The 7353-nt window shown below is 41.6% G+C and overlaps 1 pseudogene; it reads left to right on the top strand.

Annotated features, from left to right (window-relative positions):
* The first annotated feature begins 409 nt into the window (after positions 1-409).
* LOC119330302 lies at positions 410-1447 on the top strand (annotated as a pseudogene).
* Positions 1448-7353: the final 5906 nt, after the last annotated feature.

Raw genomic sequence — 7353 nt, 5'->3', positions numbered from 1 at the left:
ATGGTTTGCTGATGTGATCAATCTAAACAGCTAATGCAAGATTACAAACCACTAACTCGTAAAAACCATGGATCATGTGAATGCAAAAGCTAATTTATACCTAACACATGTATAAGATTACAAATTGGGTTTCACAATAAGATATGCCACCCGAACTCTTGACATGTAAAGTGATGATTGTTGAGTCATATGCATTATCAATCTCACCTGACAGTCAGGTGATATGTGGCGAAAAGTATATTTGATGGCCATTGAAGATTAGACTTTAGCGCCACCTAACACAACAATATGAGATTATTAGTTTGGAAAGCATCCAAATGCTTTCGTAAAATAATGTAGGATGGAATGCAGCAAATAGACCATGGCAGCTATAAATAGGCATGTACCATGAAGACCCTCCTTCATCAACCTTCAGACAACCACAAACAACAAAGCAAACTTTAGGCTAGCCACCATGAAGGTCTTCATCCTGGCTCTCCTCGCCCTCACAGCAACCACCGCCATTGCCCAGTTGGAATCCACCTGTAGCCAGGGCTTTGGACAATGCCAACATCAACAACCGGGGCAACAACAGCTGCTGGAGCAGATGAAGCCGTGTGTGGTATTCCTGCAACAACAGTGTAGCCCAGTGAGAATGCCATTCCTCCAAATACAGGTGCAGCAGCTTAGCAGCTGCCAGATCATGCAATACCAATGCTGCCAGCAGCTAGCACAGATCCCGGAGCGAATCCGGTGCCATGCCATCCACAGCGTGGTAGAGGCTATCATGCAACAACAACCCCAACACAATGGCAGGAGCCCCAACAGCAAGCACAACATAAGAGCATAAGGATGTTGCTTGAGAACCTATCATTGATGTGCAGCATCTCCGTCCCGGTACAATGCCAGCAACAACAACAATTGGGCCAACAACAACAACAACAATTGCAGGAGCAGAGCAGTTGACACCGTGTGCGACATTCCTGCAGCAGCAGTGCAGCCCAATGACAGTGCCATTCCCCCAGACACCGGTGGATCAGCCTACCAGCTGCCAGAATGTGCAACACCAATGTTGCCGGCAGTTATCACATATCCCGGAGCAATTCCGTTGCCAAGCCATCCACAACGTGGCTGAGGCTATCAGGCAACAACGACCCCAACAACAATGGCAGGGTATGTACCAGGCCCAGCAGCCAGCACAACTTGAGAGCATCAGGATGTCGCTTGAGGCCCTGCGGTCGATGTGTAGCATCTACATCCCGGTACAATGCCCCGCCCCCACCGCCTACAACATTCCCATGGTGGCTACTTACCCTGGTGGTGCGTACTAGTTGATCAATGTAGTGGTGGCAAAATAAAAATGTCATGCATCATCATGTGTGGCAAGTACTAGTTGCAATATGGAAATGATGAATAAATGTTCCTGAATAAAGCATTTGTCTGAATAAAACTACACATTTCCATGATAGATGAATTTTTGGATCTTCTGGTTGAACTTAACCATCACCGAATTCTGTATGTCTCCCATAGGACCATCAGTTCATAGCATGAAAACAGTAGTTGGTACACACGAAGAAAATACACATATAAATAGTTGGTACATACAAAAGTTAACATATTTAATACCACCGTTGGCATAAACAAATTTTTTGCTCAGTAAACATGATAAACCTCATAAGCATCTTCCCGAACTGAACCATCGCTTAGATTGTATGGAGCCCATCAAATCAAAAGAAGTTCAGAACATGAAAGGAGAAAAAAATGACACAAGGAACAGAGTCCTGGTGAACGAACACACAACCAGAACATGTATGAACAATATAAAAAATGACAGGATTTGAAACGCGTCTTGGCATATCCAAAAATGTGCTTTCCTGTTTAGTCTCAACCCAGTTGCTACATCACAAGCGGATTAATCGATGAGCCATAGTTATTGCGACGTGTGGCAGCACAAACCTGCAGATGATATAGATGAATATGCTTATGCGGCAGAGCGAAGCAACTGAAGCAAATCGTCAGCCGCAAGCCCATCGGATAGTATCAAAACTGTCGCGAAGGAACTAAAGAGCGGATCATCGTTCACAATCTTACTCTAGCCCCACGAACAAACAACCAGACCATGCCCCTAATGGCACCCACGCTGCTCATACTATACAGTTCAGTTTGATGGCAGGGTAGCTGCTGCGTGGTCCACTGACTAGCTTGGATTGAGGGACGGAAGAGACAGACAAGGTTAGGTTGAGCGTCCGGACCTGACGCCGAGACTCGCTGGTGCCGGCGGCTACGTGGAGAGGGCTCAGCGGCCCGCTGCGGAGCTCTCGCTCTTCAGCGGCGGTGGCTTCCTCCGGCCATGGACGTGCGCTCCATCTACCGGCCTCATCGCATCCGTTCGTCGGCGAGGGGGCGGAAGCGGTAGTACTCGTCGGTCGATGCGCCCGAGCGGAGGAGCAGGGCGCCTTTAGCGCCAGTTGGCAGTTCGGGCGCCCACGCGGCTGTGAACTGGGCCAGCCCAGCAAAAAGTCAAGCGAGCAAAGAACAGCCAAAAATTGGTCGAGACAGAGTATGGAACCAGCGCCGTCGAGTAGCGAACGACACGGGCAAACAAACTACACTACACCGGACTACTGATGAAATCAAGGGAGACTGTTTAAAGTACTCTGTCGCCTCACAATTTATTCATATACATGTAAACATACTGTAGCGCTTTGATTTTTAAATTATTCGAAAAAATCATCGGTTTTGTAAAAAAAGTTCATTGATTTTGAAAAAAGTTCATCGACTTTGAAAAAAAGGTCATGATTTTGAAAAAAAAGTTCACAATTTTGAAAAAAGTCCATCAGTTTGGAAAAGGGTTCGTCGATCTTGAAAAGAGTTCATTGATTTTGAAAAATAGTTCATCGGTTTTGAAAAACAGTTCATCGATTTTGAAAATAGTTCATCGATCTTGAAAGAGTTCATCGACTTGCAAAAAGGTTCATTGATTTTGAAAAGTGTTCATTGACTTTGAAAAAAAATCCTCGAATTTGAAAAAAGAGTTCATCCATTTTGAAAAAAAGTTCATCAAAATTGAAAAAAGTTAATCGATTTTGGAAAAAACGTTCACTGATTTTCAAAAAAGTTCATCGAATTTGAAAAAAGTTCATCAAATTTGATAAAATTTCTTTCATTTTGAAAAAAAGTTCATTCGTTTGCGAAAAAGTTCACGAAAAAATTGAAAAGTTCATTGAACCAGGATAAAAAGGATGTGAAAGATGGACGTATACACATCAAGTTGGGTGTCGGGGTGATCATTGCCTTCAAGCACAAAGGAGGAGGTTGTAGGTTCGATTCACGCTCTTGCCGATTTACTTTTTCTCTTTTGAATGCAGAAAAAAACATAGACGGGCCGGCCCATCTGGATCGAGAGGAAAGAAGAGGGGTGTGCGCTGTTTGCGAATAACACCTAAACGGGCGCTTAAGGCGCCGTTTAGGGTTTGCCCAGTGTTTGACGTCCCGGCCTTCTACATTTTAATGTGGGTGGCAGCGCAAACAAATGAGCCCAATAATCATGACGATTAGGCCGTGAATGTAAGCCCAAATTGCTGCCGAATCCTCATTTGCCCTGTGTTGCTACCAGGTATGCGCATGGGCGGGGAGCACCTATGCAGCGCTGCAGGGGCCCGTTAACGATCCAGCGCCTGCAGCCCTGCTAGCATGGGCCGGCCCACTAGCGTACTGCCCCATCTTTTCCATTTTTTGTTACTAAAATAAAAAATTTAAATCAAAAAAAGGTTTACAGATTTAAAGAAAAAAGGTTCATCCTTTGAAAATAAAAGTTCATATCTTTAAAAAAGGTTCACCCCTTTTGCAAAAAGTTCACCAATTTGAAAAAAAGTTCATTGAAATTGAAAAAAAAACGTTCATCCAATTTAGCAAAAATTTATTAATTTTTGAACATTTCATTAAACTTGCAAAAAGTTCATAGAAATTCAAAAAAGTTCATGTATTTTTATAAATAGTTCATTGAACTGAAAAAAGTTCATCAATCTGAAAACAACTGTAGAAATTTATAAAAAGTTCAGAAAATTTTCAAAAAATGAATCGTCCAACGAAATCTAGATGGGCCGGCCCATTTATGAACGCCACGGGCGCCAGTTAACAAAAATGCACATTAACTAGCGCCTGTGGCGCCGAATAGGAAATGCCGAGTGAGTGTTGCTACCTCTAACTGGCGCAAAAGGTGTTGGTTAGGAGGTCTCCAAATTGCCCAGAGTACATACAAGTGGACAAGTGAACTGACCAACACACCTATTGAGCTCTCTCTCTCTCTCTCTCTCTCTCTCTCTCTCTCTCTCTCTCAGCGCTTTTGTCTATAGAATTGGCACTTTTGCTCTGTCCAAATATTTTATAGGTGGCAGGGTTAATGGGATTCACGCAAGATTTCGGTGCGAGACATCAGCTTTTTCTCTCATCTTCCGAGTTGGATCTCAATGTATAGGTTTTGGCAATAGCAGTAACAGGTCAAAACGGGTTCATGTTTTCTTCATCTTAGTGGGTTACACTGTCTTGAACCTCATAATCCACTCATGTGCTGGATTGTGATAGCTCATAAGCATCTTGCGTCAGCGGTTGCGCCCGAGGAACTGCTTGTTTCCTGCTAGTATTTCTTGGGGAGGTTTGCATTTTCTTTGTGCATAATTTTCTCTATAGTAAATAATGGTGACAGCCTAACCTATCATGGTTCTCTGGTGCCATTGTCAGAGTTCGTATTTTTGCGTCACATGTTTAGTCGCAATAGTTAGTTTCCCATAATGAATTTGGGGCTTCCCCCGTGAATCTGACAATAATTATGAGGAACTAGTTGTCAACCCGTGCACCTGCACGGGCTAGCACTTGTAATTATATTAGATCAACCAAGTTGTTACGAATTAGAAATGTAGGCCAAAAATATGAATATGTTGATACGGGTCATTATTGTTACACATGTATGTGTATATTATTGAACATAGAGTTCAACAATGTTACATTGCTTCCAACTATTCCGGGATTAGATTGTTTGTGTCCCATTGTGTGATAACCTTATAAATATCGGCGTTGTGTGATGGCGAACAACTGCAGATGTATAGATGATATGTTAATGGATGTGCTACCTTATGAACGTTATATAAGGATAAGAATATCCCTCACAAAAAATAAGGATAAGAATATATGTGTTATGTTGGTAGAAAACATGGTTACAAATGCAAATGTTGTTGCATGTATCGTGTATTGGTGATCTATAAGTTTCTGAAAGGTATAAAGATAAAGGGTCCTATTGTAGCATATATCTTCCTGTCTTATATATCTTTTTTTTGCCACACAAACATGGTAGAATTATAAAAAGTTTGTTTCTATACACAATAATGGACGTATGCGTGCATGTTTTTCTATCAAAATACCTGATATCGTAGCAAATAATATACATATATAAAATGGAGTTTGTTGTATATTCTCATTACTATAAGTAGCATATATCATTTAGATTTTAAGTTCGTCTCAACCAACAAATTTAAAGAATTTATTTTCTATATATATATATATATATATATATATATATATATATATATATATATATATATATCAATCACATAGATAATCATATGTTTATATGAGCTCTTTGTAGCACATGGTACATCCAGATTTTCTTGTTACATCAGTAATTTATATGCATTTAAAGATTCTTTAATAGCCCCCGCAAAAAAAATTCTCTTTGTTGTAAGGACAAAATAAGGATATGCATGGACATACCATATATTTTTTCGATAAAGGACATACCATATATGCAGATACGTATCAGCAATCTGCACCTTGAAAGAATCATGTGAATCCATGTGATTCACTAGTCGCATGCAAGTCAGGCAAAGTAGTATGTCTTAAAAGCATCGTATTATGCGCACACACAATACTAGTAGACGCTCCAGGTGATTCAACACGTGTGCCACTATGTTGCACCTAGCCACATTGGATGCAACTGAATCTGGTCCGCTTCTCTAGAACATAATTATTCGGGATAACTGTGCTCATGGATAGGCATGCACATAGCAATTTATATCTTGATCGGACACTTTGTTTTGTCATGAGTTCAAAGCGCTAAAAATCAAGTAGCACATTCAAAAAAATAGGATAGTTTTTTGTTGCATGTGGAGTTGAAGAACCAACGACAAACTGGACAACATCATAGTGATAAGTCGATGTGCTTTATTTCCACTTTAGGTTCTCCGATGGCCAGTTTACCAATTACCATAACAACACGATCTACTTTAGACCACCATCGGGACACCTCATGATACGCTGCATCAAGCATTAATCTATTATTATCATGGTTAGATTTTAGTCTTTTGGGAACATGATGCCAAGAAGAACTTGCTAGAGGATGCACTTGATAGTTGGCCTTCATTATATCACAAATGTGGGCGTACTTTAATGCCCATGGTGGATGGAGGGAGACACGGAGACACAAACAATGAGTAAGATTGATCACCCATTGGGATCACAGTCGATCTCTCATCATCCCTCGCAGTACCTGGCTAGCTTCAGGTCCCTTTGTGGCTCGCTGGTAGCCATATGGGTTGGAGAGCGCACTCGATGGTGATGGAAAGTTGGGGACATCCTGCAGTGAGAGAAATTTCCACCCCTGGCCATACATAGGGGATCCGGCTTGCCTGCTCCCTCCCCGTGCTCCCGTCCGTGCTCCCACTTAATTCTATGGTTGTTTTTTTTTCTTTTTTCTTTTTAATCTAATCATCTCCCCCCCTGATTTTAAGGGGGTGGGGTCGGGCCTTATTTTGCTCCAATCAAATCAAGCCACGTAGACGGGAGCACGGATGGACACACGACGGGGAAGTAGGCAAGTCTCGTCCATACATAGGAGAGCATAACTGAGGGGAAGGTAAAGTCAATGGCCATGTACAGGAGCTGAGGGAGATGTATTTTTCTTTTTTTAATCGATCATCAGAAGATTTTATTCATGGAGTTTCATTGGTCATAAATTGGATTCTGTCTTTTTTACCTTTTTTAGTTAAGTATTTTTTTAAGGACGCTATCTTTTTTTTTATGGAACAGATGGATTTTTTTTCCACATCATGCGACGTGTCAGATGCCATTTTTTGGATCGGGCCATCTATGTTAGCCAAGTTTTGTTTTTTTATCTTGGGTGTATTTTTGAATTCAATGGTGTAATAATGGCATGCATTAGTGAGAAGGCTTAAAAGGTGCGGCCATGTACAGGAGCAGAGCTTGCCTCAAAAAAAAATTGTGCAGGAGACGTAGGAGATGTGTTCTCTTTTTTTAGGGAGGGATGCTTTTCCTTTTTTAACTTGGCAGTACTCTACGCCGGCGCACCGGCGGAACGTTTCG

The sequence above is a fragment of the Triticum dicoccoides genome, chromosome 7A (genome assembly GCF_002162155.2).
Source record: "Triticum dicoccoides isolate Atlit2015 ecotype Zavitan chromosome 7A, WEW_v2.0, whole genome shotgun sequence".
NCBI classification, from domain to species: Eukaryota; Viridiplantae; Streptophyta; class Magnoliopsida; order Poales; family Poaceae; genus Triticum; species Triticum dicoccoides.
This window is presented reverse-complemented; position numbering and strand designations above follow the sequence as displayed.